At 36.3% G+C, this 13,953-nt stretch overlaps 1 long non-coding RNA gene across 1 annotated transcript in view; it reads right to left on the bottom strand.

Annotated features, from left to right (window-relative positions):
* The window catches only part of LOC148550829 (uncharacterized), a 157,425-nt gene that overhangs the window by 107,582 nt on the left and 35,890 nt on the right, over positions 1-13,953 (bottom strand). The window lies entirely within an intron of this gene.

The following is a 13,953-nucleotide window of genomic DNA, read 5'->3' as shown; positions in this document are numbered from 1 at the left end:
TCTTCGTCGGTGTTGGTGGCAGCAGCGGGATGGGTTCGACGGCAGGGCGTGGTGGCGACGCCCTTCCTCCCTCCGGATCTCCCTTCCCCATTTCCCGTTCTCCCTGCTTCCCTCTACTCCCCCCTTCATTTCTTCTTTTCTTTCTTTTCCTATGGCAGCTGCTGCTGCGTGGATTTGGGGAGTGGCTAGGGTTTGGTGAGTGTGTGTAGGTGTTGGGTTAGGGTTAGTTTAGGTAATTTTTAATAAAATTAGGGAGTAATAGAGTAATTGAAAACAAATTTTAATTCAACAAAAAATACTTTTAAAAAAATTATTATTTAATCATAATTACTAATTAATTTTAAGAAAATGTTCTAATTCAATAATTAGAGATAATATAATTAATTTTCTTTATTCATAAGAATTAAAGTTATAAATTCTAAAATCTCAATTATTTAAAGTAAATCATAAAATCTTTATTATTTTATCATTACTAAACTTTATAATTTAAATATGAAAATTATCCAATGATTATGAAATTAAATAAAAATCCAAATTTGATTATCAAAACTTGATTTAATTAGCTTTAATAAAATAATTTCTAAAGTTAAAATCCTTAATGAATAAATAATTTAAAATTGACTCGTAATGAGATTTTCTAAAAATTCTGGGTCTTACATTCAATATTTCTTTTAAATTGAATTTTTTTAAAACTTTTTAAGACAAAAACAAAGCATTTCAAATATTACTAACAAAACTTATACATATCTCAAATTTTAGAGACTAAAACATATATATATATATATACATAAAACCCATAAATATTAAATAGTTTTTTTTTTGTCTTGGGAAATATTAAATAGTTTAACTCAATGACTCTCCTTTTTTTTTTGAAAGTAATAACTCGCCCTTTTGTGTTTTAGGAAAACTAGCAGCTTAATTACAAATCTCATCCATTTTTTTTCTTGGTCTTCAGATCTTAGTCCCATACTTGTTGTGTTGGATAGGAAACTACACTTTTTGTTATCATTTTTCATCAAAACTTGTTAATTAGTTTCAAAGCCCAGATATTTACCAAAAAACAGCCTGGCCAAAAACATGTCCCAAAAACACAGTATATTCAATTAAAAATAAACATCTTTAATCAATTTGGGTTGGTCGAATGATGGTCAGTTTACTCGTATATATGCTTAAAGAAGTGTTGGGAGTTCGAATCATGCTTTGTACTTGCAGCAACTCATTAGCTAGTGACAAACTTTTAAATAAAACTTAGATTCACGATGGATTAATCTTTAACCTGTCGGATTAAAAGATACCGTGAAAAAAAAAAAATCTTTAACCAAATATATCTTTAATTTAGGAGGTCTTTAATATTCTTAGATAAAAGAATAATGTGTGTTGGTTACAATAGTTATACTATTTTAATACTAAAAAGTATTTTTAGTATTTTTTTAATTTTTAAATTAAAAAGTATATTAAATATAAAAAAATTATTATTTTAATTTTAAAAACATTTTTTAAGTATCACTAAGTATAACTATATATATATAAAAAAAAATAAATTTTGATAGTCCTTTGTGGTTCCGCTAGCAGCTAGATCAGCGCGTTATTTCCTCAAGAGAAGCTCCTATCGAAGTTCATTATGAACCGTTGGGTCCATTCGAAAATTGAATTCTTTATCGCGTGAGAAAAAAGAATCCCACAAACAAAGGAATTGTTGTTGCTAGCAAATACCACTATTTTTGGTTTTGGATCTTCTAAATCATTCCCGCAAGAGGTCCGGACCCATTTTTTTATGAGCCTTCGATAAAAAGATTCATTCTCTTCATAAATGAATGGTTATACAATGGCGGTCCTTATGAACTAATTGTTCTACACTTCTTACTTGGTGTAGCTTGTTACATGGGTCGTGAGTGGGAACTTAGTTTTCGTCTGGGTATGAAATTCAATGGGATCCATAGAGACCATGTCTTCATCCATAGGGTTCAAATGATATCCATAGTGTTCACAAATATTCATTTTTGATTTAAAAAATTTCCTATAATTTAATCCATAACAATTTTCGCATTCAATCCATAAAATGAGTCGAATTACTTATCCATCGGTCTATTAGTGAACTATCTCTCCAGAGATTGTGAAAGATGTTCCACTAGAAATATTCTTGTTATTGCTTCGACTCATATTCCCCAAAAATGGCTTAATTGCTCCTTTACTTTCAAAAACTCATATCCCTTAAGACAAAAATATTATCCATTTAGAGATGAAGCCTCGACTGCAGCTAGGTCTAGAGGGAAGTTATGTGTATTCCATTGCTCTCCTTTCTTGTAAAGTGGTCACCACGTTCTATCGAACTGAACTAAGAGCGCTTATTATTTTTTTTTTAATAACATAATAATATTATATTAATTATTCATCTAATCTTCTTATTATCTTATCGGATTTCTTATAACTTATAATATTTATATAAAAAATTTCTATTAATTAATTTATAACTGATTTTTAAACGTCGGGTTAAGATATATATATATATATATATATATATATATATATATATATATATATATATATATATATATATATATAGTTATACTTAGTGATACTTAAAAAATGTTTTTAAAATTAAAATAATAATTTTTTTATATTTAATATACTTTTTAATTTAAAAATTAAAAAAAATACTAAAAATACTATTTAGTATTAAAATAGTATAACTATTGTAACCAACACACATTATTCTTTTATCTAAGAATATTAAAGACCTCCTAAATTAAACCTTTAACATTTTTGTTTGAAAATTCAACAAACTAATAACGAAATGACAATAAAGAATATTCTCACTTTCTCACGGAATAATTATAGTGCACGTGTGGCTTAGAAAATCGAAAATGTAAGTAATTAGTTCTCCTGTTTTGGATGGTAGGAAATGACTACCATTCTTAACCATTCTCCAGCTCTTTTATGAAATCACTTTTTTTTATCAAAAATTTAAATGGATAGAAAAAAATATAATTAATTATATTTTTAATATATTTTTTTAAATAATTTTTTTTTTAAATTTGTTTAACTTTTTACATGTATAATTTTTTTATTTGTCTTATATTATTTTTTTAGGAATAACAATGATCGAATCTTTAAATTTTTTTGTCATAAAAATTTTGATATCACATGAATAGGCATATCTCTAATAACTCTCTCACTATCGTACATCTCCTAACACTTCTACTCCGATACACATGACAATAGTATGGAAAAGTATATGGAATCAAGAGGTTACCGGCCAAAAACTATACAAAATCACATTAATTTATATTTCATTCTTAATTAATTTATTTTTTTAATTTACAAATTTTGGAAATTAATTGTTGTTTACTACTCCTAGGATCACGGCGCAGAATCACACCCGTTTCTCCACATCTCACACTCGAAGCCCATTGTGTGTTACGCTGCATGGTTTTCTCTTCTCCTTTCATATCATTGACGGCGCCGACCTCCTCCATTGGACCATCTAAGTGCCGCTCCATTCCCAAGTGAAGTATACGCTCCCCATTATTCATCCTATCACGGCGGCTACGGTGCATGGTTCGGTATTGGTTACATTAGTGGCGCCAACCTCATCAAGTCAAACAATCGAGAGAAGGGTGCGGTGCAACACTTCCGAAAGAGAGCAGCTTCCATGGCGTTTTCAAGCCTGGAAGGCGGATCGATTAGTACATTGATCAATCCAACACAAGGCCTTGAAGAATTCATCAAGAAGGGTGGAAGATATGTTGCATAAGCTTCTCCTTCGTTGTTAGAATTTTTGTAACATTGTGTTATTTGAATGTTTATTATTCAAGCTAATTAGATGTTTTTTTAGTTCAAAAAGTATATTTATTTGGAAATTTCTGGCACAGTTATATATTGAGATGAGCAAAGTATGCTTAAAAATTGATACTAAATACTTACCCAGCATGTTCGAATCATAAGAATTGCCATCATTAAAGTATGCTTGACTTCCAGATTTGTTTTGCAATATTTTTTGATAGTTTTTATTGGACTCATTCATTATATAGTAAGGAATGTTCTTAACTTGACAATGGTTTTTTCCGGTGTCTTTAATTGAAGATCGACGACATTACCGATGTCGTTGTGACTAGGAAGGATGAGTTGGACGACGGACACGAGGTTTGAATGTGCTATGTGAATGTTTTTAATTCATGCTAATTAGATGTTTTTAAGTCACATTAGACCTTTTACTCTGTTAATTTTGTATTATTGACTAAGAAAGAATATGTGCTATTGTTATTTAGTATTTATGCCTTGGAAGGTTTTGATGAGAATATGCTTTGATTTTACCTTTCATCTACTTTCTAGGGTAGGTTACATCAATTCGGCATATGCTTTCAATATAGCATAACTCTATTAGTGAGTGCTTTATGAATCCTGAAATGGTATTAGACCATATAATGATATAGAAGAAAAAAAGTAGATTGATGATTGGTTAGTATTTAATATGAAAGGTGTTTTGTGATTTGTGAACCTATCAAATGTATTGGTTCCTTATGTGATCAACTCGTTAATCATATAGATTCAAACCAATCCAACAATCAATATATTGTGTTGGGCTAAAGTTTTGGTTAGTATTTATAGTGAAACAAATCTGTATAATATAGATATTTTTTAAAATTCAAAAAGCTCATTTATTTGAAAAATTCGGGTACAGTTAAATATTTATTTGAGATATTATTAAAGTATGCTAAGAATTTGTATTAAATACTTACTGTGTTAGGACTAGTTTTAATTCATATCTAATTTTGTATATTGACGTTACAGTTGCCGGATCATAGTGGCGTAGGTGAAGAGGAAATTTCAGTCATAGGAATGAGTTTTGGTTCGTTGCCTCTCGCACAGAAATTTTATACAAACTATGCAAAGAAAGTTGGGTTCGTTACTAAAATCAGGAATACGAATTTTGATAAGATGCGGAAGGAATCAAAGATACCGGTTAATCAATCTATTTACTGCACGTGAGAAGGTTATCGAGAGTCTAGGGTGAACGCAGCAACTCGAGCAAACAGAATTACAACCACGAGATGCAGAGCAAGGATGTATGTCGTGCTGGACAAGGAGAAGGAAAGTTGGGTTGTGTCTAGATTAGAGCTGAGGCATTCTCACCCCTGTTTGGCTAAGAAATCTGTCCACTATCATGAGTACCAGGAGCTGACCATGCATGCTAAGTGCGTCATTACGGATAACGACGAGGCTGGAATAAGACCCAACAAGACGTATCTAGCACTGGCAAACGAGGTTGGTGGGTCCATAAACCTGGGTTTTTCTGAAAAGGATGTCAGAAATTACATCACACGCAATCTTCAATGCTCCGATGACAATGAGGACTTCCATGGGATGATAAATTATTTCGTTCGAATGAAGGAGATCAATCCCAACTTCTTTTATGACATAGATGTTGACGATGCTAATAAATTTAGGAGCACACTATGGGTAGATGCAAGGTGCAGGGCTTCGTATGAATATTACGAAGATGTGGTGTCGTTTGACACCATTTACAGAAGAAACAGGTCTGTATACTTATTGGTGAATTGCAAGAGCAGTTATTTATTAAATTTGTCTTGTTGCCTCACAGTTGTTTTTGCTCTTTTCACAGGCATGGTCTGCCGTTTGCATCCTTTGTAGGTGTAAACCACCATGGGAAGTCTACTCTTCTTGGCTGTGCTTTACTTGGGAGTGAGGAGATCTCTAGTTTTGAGTGGGTGTTCACGCAGTGGGTGAGATGCGTCGGGACTGCGCCGAGGGGGATTATCACTGACCAGTGCAAGGTGATGGCTGGTGCTATTAGGAAGGTTCTGCCTGATACTGTCCACCGATGGTGCATCTGGCACATAATGAAGAAATCACAATTCAAGCTCGGTGGATACGCTAGGTATGGAGAATTGAATGCAATGATGAATCACATTGTGTGGAATTCTCCTTCGACTGAATCATTTGAGGCTGATTGGGTTGGTTTCATCAAACAATTTAACTTAGGCCAGAATAGATGGTTAGCAGGTAGGTGATTGTTAAATCAAATCCCGTCTGTTGGTTTCTAGTTGCCTATTTATTCACTTCATGTTAATTTTGCCGTCTTGATTCTGTTTCTATGTTTTTGCTTAGAAATGTAGCTGAGTTTTCTACTAGCATGGTCAGTGGATGTTCTTTTCAATATATAAACATATGTTTTTTCTCACAGTGTGTCTGGATGTTTTTTTATATTTATTTTATCAGTGCGTTGGAGGTGAGGTCATCATGTTGTTTATAAGTGGCACTCTTATGCATGTGTTTTTTTTTGGGCAGACCTTTATGCGAATCGAAGGAAGTGGGTTCCAATATTCTTCAAGAGTAAATTTTGGACAGGCATGAGGAGTACACAGCGTAGTGAAAGTATGCACACATTTTATGGTGGATACCTGTATTGCAAGAGTGGGTTGGTTCAGTTCGTCCATGAATACGACAATGTGCTTGGAAACAAGGAGCAAAAGGAGTTGGAAGATGATGCTGCGGACTCGAAAGGAGTCATCTCATGTATAGGGAGCACGGGCATTAGAGACAGTTTCAGCAGGAATACATCAGTAGTATGTTCAGGACTCTTCAACTGGAGGTAAGAAAAAAAACCGATTGCGTGGTTCGATCAATTGAACAAAAGGGAGATACGATTTCTATTGAAGTGGACGAGTAGAAGGTATTCTGGGGGAAGCCTGTCTACCATACTTTCAGGGTGTTTGACCCTTTGAGTCGAAAGGGTCAGTGCGAGTGCAACAAGTTTGAATTCGCTGGTATATTGTGTTGCCACACCCTTGCGGTCTGGTCATACTACATAGTTGACATAGTACTGAGCTGCTATGTTCTTCCTCGATGGAGTAAGAATGTCATCCGCAAGCACACATACATCTAGAGTCGCCATGATGTGGCTCGGAGTGATGAAAGCAATAACTTATTCAGGCATCTGTGTTCAAAGTTCTATAACGTTGCGCAGGAGTTTGTTGCTTGTGATGAGGAAGCAATCATATTACAAGCTGCCCTTTGGGATGTAATGTCCAAGCTAACTGATTACCGTGCCAGCATGCGTTCCACTACTGTTGCTGCGTCTCAAAATACCTTGCCCACACAGAGTACAGGCGGTGCTATTGTATATGACATACAAGGACCCTCAAGAGTCAAAACCAAAGGACGGCCGAAGAGTAAGAGACTTGGAGCAGAGTTGGACAAGTCAATTAAGAAGTCAATGCAAAAAAGGAAGAGGAAATCACATCCGATATGTGTTAGATGCGTTGTATATTTTAAATTTTTCTTACAAAATGGTGTTCTTGGTTAATGTATGTTGTTCTGTTTTGTGTTGTGCATCTTGTAGGATGAGGTTGACCTTCAGTCAGATAATGATCATTATGGGTCCCTTAATAAAAGATTTGAGGATTCTACTATGTGGAATTCATCGGATGGTGGCAGATTCATGCACCTGTTGAATTCCTTTAGGCATATATAGTTAGGTTTCTTGGTGTGAGTTTGGTGTCATTATTTAGATATAACTTAATAAACTATGCCATTTTTTATTTTGTCAATTGCATTTATCCTGTTTTGAAGTATTCATTCAAAGAAACAACAGGGCAATTGTTGTTATCTTTTCCCCATTTATCATTTATTAAGGTTTTAAATAAACGAATTGTCACATATTTGTTCGCAAAAATTAAATGGTTTAAATCCGCCGTGAAAACGGACGAAGAGAATAAAAAAAAACAAAACACAATGACATCTCAATGAAGTGCACGCAGTCACTAATGCGTAACACACGAAACAAAGAAATCTTATACAAAACCATCCATTTTACAATGAGAAGAAACATCCGAGTGTCTACCAGAGACACCATCCACTTTAAATCCTACCTTCTGTACACTGATCACGACCAAAGGTCGTGCAATGCTTTAATTTCCAACAACTTCACAATTCCAGCATTAGATAAAAATGATAAAAAAAAAAATAAAGAATGCCTCCATTTACTTAACACCACGCTAGTTAATGGACAGAAGTGTCACTTATGTATAGACATGAACAAAAGGGTTATATACACCGATCAGAGTTGACTTAATATTATCAATATGCAATGCATTGCTTAATGAACTAGTGACATCACTAACTTAGAAAACTATTGCTTGAGAATCCTGAAATAATTAATATATGAAACCTGCTAACGAGTGTCTAAGAAAACATGAGCCACTCAGTCATCAATGAAGTACTAACAAGTTCAAATGCCTTAAACATGATAAAACATAAAACAGATCCAGAACCATCCAATTTACAAAGAAAAAGAAACATCCTAATTCCTAGCTCAAGCACCATCCACTCAGAAGTTTTCGAATTGATTGTCACAATCAACTTGAGAATCAGTAACATGAAATCATAAACCTGCAGTGAAACAGTATTTATTAGGCTCACACGAGACGAGTTTAAGCTTCATAACTCTACCACAAGGAAACCATAGACATTGTAAGGCAGGTGTCTATATTGATGTTTTCTTACCTAGTCAAAAATTCTTCTTCCGTTGTGTTCCCCCCTTGTTTGGCTTTCTAGTGGGTAACCCCGCATGCTGCAGCATGCTCTTCGTGCTCGGTGCTGTGAAAGGTGATTTCATAGCCTTAGTCTTTTTTCTTGGCTGGTTTCAGCGCACATGACTGCTGTCCAATGCCTCCAGTGCCTTGCCAATTTCTGAATTATGAGGACCCATCACTATGTCTAGTATGATCTCCTTCCGAGACTCCTGTACAACGTCCTGCACGGCAATTACGTGTTGGAGGGTAATATTAAAAACGAGAAAGAAATTGACTAGAAAGGGTTTCAACTTAATTGTTATAACATATTTAAATTCACCTTGTCCCAATGCTACAAGGGTTTATCTAAACTCCAAAACTGCATGAATTTGATGATGAATACACCACAATCACAGCTATATGTACAAACATAGAATATTATTTCCAACCATGATATCATTATCAAGTGAAGTGATATTAAGACTATTGTTAGATGTATTTTTAACTGACCCGTTATGCTGTTGTGGGACGCTAGGATAAAAACGAGGTAGGCCGTTCTCGGTGTGCTCATATGCGGGCATAGATACTTTCGCCATGTCTTCAAAGATTCTCCCCTAGAAATCAGCAATACGTTAGCAATCATACAGTTACAATTACAATCATACCTACCGCATAAGCATGTATTTTTAATCTTTCATTGTTATGCTCTCCTGTATTCATACTATCCAGCACCCACAGAGTTTTCTGAGCAATCTCAAAGGTACACAGCCACCAAATAGATATAGTCGGGAAATTTCTGAAACATTTAACGTGTTGCGGTACATCCAATGAAACGAAATCCTATGACATCTCAATTAAGTACACGCAAATTCAAGTGCCTGAGACATGAAAACTAAAAATCATATTCAGAACCATCCAATTTACAATTAACAGGAACATCCTACTGCCCATCACAAGGAACATCCAAGTAATAAACACGGGGTTGTAAGCACTTAAACCAAAATACCAACCTTCAAGCATTAGTTCATACAAGAACCATACAGTTTTTTTCAACTAGCACATTAACTTACCCATTTTCGCATGGAAGCTGCTATCTTGTCAAAAAATCTAGTATCATCACCAAAGGTAGGACCCAGCCCCACATAACTAACAGTGGGAACCTTCCTGAAGGCATCCAAGTTCCTCTTTTTCAACACAGTTTCCTGTTAAAAAAAAGTACTATTTAAGTTCAGATCTCAAATTATTATCGATAAGAACCCACAAATTCGTGCATACCAAAATTCCTGGAGGAATACAGTAAAAGTCATCCTTAAATCGCAACGATTCTGAGTCATTAAAGGTTGAACACATCCACTGAACGATCTGCGTAAAAATATTTAAATTGCGTTAGGGTCATCTGTTTTAGCCACGATATATATTAAGAAACATATTCATTCTAACAATGTGTTAGTATGTTATACTTACGTTGCTGGTGACCCAGTGCCGGGGCAGCAGTGAGCAGATGTCCTCTCGGACCAATGATAGATGCTGCCTTCCTTCGTAGGACGCCATAACTTGACTTTGCTCCAACGATCCATTGGCCGCCCATCGTCGCACTCGCTCCTCATCATCCTCATCCAGCTTTCACCCTTTTAAAAGTGGATGCACCTTTATAGGAGTACATTGGGTATAGTTATGTTCCATCTGAGTATTGCCCGGTGAGACTTTCTTACTTGGTGGGCTAGGAGTCATGCAATACGGAGTGACTGGCATCACGGTCTGTAGTGACCTCGTGTTCTGCAGTTGCTCAAAATATTGCCATATTCATTCACTCTCGGGGTCTCAGTTCGATAGGAAATTGGGATTACTACAAGAAACTCAACCGATGTTAGAGAAATGGCAGTTGTATACGGATACAATCTTTTATCCACTAACAAGCAAAATAAACCACAAAATGAAATATTTTTTATTAGGAGACTTGCCCGTCGAACTCCCATTCTTCATGTTTCACTTGCGCAACAGAGAGTGTTCCTGCATCGGGAACTATAGAGACAGGTGTTTCATGGGTACCCTTATCCTGATTGAGGTTTCCTTCTGCTGGTTCGGCACTTGGTTTTTGTTGGTCAATGATGAGCGGATAATTTATACGCTTTTTGGCATTATTTTTACATAGTTTTTAGTATAATTTAGTTAGTTTTTAATATATTTTTATTAGTTTTTAATTAAAAATCATATTTCTGGACTTTACTATGAGATTTTGTATTTTTCTGTGATTTCAGGTAATTTCTGGCTGAAATTGAGAGACTTGAGCAAAGATCAGATTCAGAGGTTGAAGAAGGACTGCAGATGCTGTTGGATTCTGACCTCCCTGCACTCAAAGTGGATTTTCTGGAGCTACAGAACTCCAAATGGCGCTCTCTTAATTGCGTTGGAAAGTAGACATTCATATCTTTCCAACAATATATAATAGTCCATACTTTGTTTGATTTTAGATGACGCAAACTGGCGTTCAACGCCAGCTCCCTGCCCTATTCTGGAGTCAAACACCAGAAATAGGTTGCAAAGTGGAGTTAAACACCAGAAACACGTTACAAACTGGCGTTTAACTCCAAGAATGACCTCTCCACGTGAAAGCTTCATGCTCAGCCCAAGCACACACCAAGTGGGCCCCGGAAGTGGATTTCTGCATCATTTACTTATTTCTATAACCCTAGTAACTAGTTTTAGTTTAAATAGGACTTTTTACTCTTGTATTTAGAATCTTTGATTAGTCTTATGCTATCTTAGACCTTTATGGAGGCTGGCCTCTCGGCCATGCCTAGACCTTGTTCTTATGTATTTTCAACGGTAGAGTTTCTACACACCATAGATTAAGGTGTGGAGCTCTGCTGTTCCTCATGAATTAATGCAAAGTACTACTATTTTTCTATTCAATTCAAGCTTATTCCTATTCTAAGATATTCATTCACACCCAAGAACATGATGAATGTGATGATTATGTGACGCTCATCACCATTCTCACTTATGAACGCGTGCCTGACAACCACTTCCGTTCTACATGAAGAAGAGATAGAATGAGTATCTCTTAGATATCTAATACAGGGGACCAAGTCCGAGATATTAGAGTCTTCGTGGTATAAGTTAGAACCCATGGACAGCCATTCCTGAGATCCGGAAAGTCTAAACCTTGTCTGTGGTATTCCGAGTAGGATCTAGGAAGGGATGGTTGTGACGAGCTTCAAACTCGCGAGTGCTGGGCGTAGTGACAGACGCAAAAGGATAGTAAATCCTATTCCAGTATGATCGAGAACCGACAGATGATTAGCCATGCAGTGACAGCGCATTGGACCATTTTCACAGAGAGGACGGGATGTAGCCATTGACAACGGTGATGCCAAACATAAAGCTTGCCATGGAAGGGAGTAGGAATGATTGGATGAAGACAGCAGGAAAGCAGAGGTTCAAGAGAAATAAAAGCATCTCTACACGCTTATCTGAAATTCTCACCAATGAATTACATAAGTATCTTTATCCTAGTTTATATTTTAATTATGTTTTAATTATAAATTCTCTATAACCATTTGAATCCGCCTGACTGAGATTTACAAGGTGACCATAGCTTGCTTCAAGCCGACAATCTCCGTGGGATCGACCCTTACTCACGTAAGGTATTACTTGGACGACCCGGTGCACTTGCTGGTTAGTTGTGCGAAGTTGTGATAAAGTGTGAATTACGTTTTGAGCACCAAGTTTCTGGCGCCATTGCAAGATATCACAATTTCTGCGCACCAGTCAACTCCCTGGTTATAGAGTCGGCACATCCGCTTGGCAAGAGGCTCATTCTCCTCATCATCATCTGTGCTAATTGGGAGATCATTTTCCTCAGATTTTTTGGGGTGGACCTACGTGATCGGTCCTTTTTGCCCCCCCTTTTCTTTCGCAGCTCCCCTGCTAGGCTGTTTTACTTATAACATAGATGTTGCGTAAAGAAACATCCAAGTACATTCAAATGAACCTAATAAACTTAAGCAAAGCTAGTCGATGATTTAAACCGTAGACAACAGTAATCGTATACTCACTCTCGGGCTAGTTTTTTATTGTTCGCCGTGCCGTGAACTTCTTCTTGTTGGAGATGGAGATGTTGTGCATCCCCTTGGTCGTCTTTCGTTTGATACCTGCTTACTCTCTCCACCGACTGACCTCCCCTGTTTGAACCAATAGCATGAAACAAATTAACAATGGCGAAGTAAGCTTGTTAACACGCTAGAGCCTTAAAACATGCTTACCCTTGGTGGCACTGAATCCTTTCGCCCACGCTTCTGTGGTTTTTTTTCCCTGGTTTCTTTCTCGCAGCTTGTGGTGACTGCCCTTTACGTCTTCACCTCCCCCATGTCTAGTCAAAAGGCGCCCCTGAATTAAGAAATGAAGAGAATCAATGATCTTAATCAAACCCCAAAGCACCACCAAGCCATAAACCAGAAACAACAAAAATAAAAAAAAATTTCAAACACACGCGATCAGCGACATCTGCGTAGCACAACTGACAACAAAAAAGCAAACATAAAAAACATCTTAAGTGGTCTGATAGGCAGCTCCGACTTACATAACGGCATAACTTAACTGATTACGAGAGAGAAATGAGTACCTCGGATAGAATATATTGCGCCTTCTTTTCAAGTCTCTCCGAGGTCCACGCATCGAGCCATGGCTCATGCTCAAGACAGTTGTCGAGCACATCGTATTGCAACCGCTGAAAATAGAGTATCTACACAGAGGATGGGCACAATTTAAGTTATACATGATGGAAAACCACATTGAATATACTCTTAAGTTGAACAGTTAGCATCAAATATGGTTCAAGATTGTATAAGGCTCGCAATCATTTGGTATATAGCAAAGGACACATAACCAGTGATAGAAAACATTCAGATGAAATCATACACTGAACCATCTAAAATTACTGAACAAAGATTCAAGTAATTCAACAACATATCAGTATATCATATACAAATAACGGTACTATAGCCTGAACTCTCCAAACTAATGTATAGGAATTTATTTTTATACAAGTTATGATCTTCATAAAAAAAAGGCGAATAGAATTTATTAGTGGTCATTGTGTCCTACCAGCATGACGAACATGTAGCCTTCACACGTTTTGTTCCCTTTCAGCTTATACTTCTCGACTGCCTTGTCGAACCACTTCAAAATCTCCAACGGCCAGTTGAATCTACGTGGATCAGAAACATCTAACACGGGGTAGATGTGCCATGGAGAAAGTACCTGTTGAGTGGTGGGGTATAGGAACATCTTCATCACCACTAGTATGAAATATCTCCTGAATTCCATCCTATCTGATTCTGTGGCCATTGGACAAATGTAAACTAAATCCCGGAGCTCGGTTGTTGTCCGTCTATGGAACCGATTTTTAATGGCGACG

This window comes from Arachis ipaensis, chromosome B7, assembly GCF_059453495.1.
Source record: "Arachis ipaensis isolate K30076 ecotype BB chromosome B7, ASM5945349v1, whole genome shotgun sequence".
Classification (NCBI taxonomy): Eukaryota; Viridiplantae; Streptophyta; class Magnoliopsida; order Fabales; family Fabaceae; genus Arachis; species Arachis ipaensis.
The sequence above is the reverse complement of the archived record's forward strand: the minus strand, read 5'-3'. Positions and strand labels throughout refer to the sequence as shown.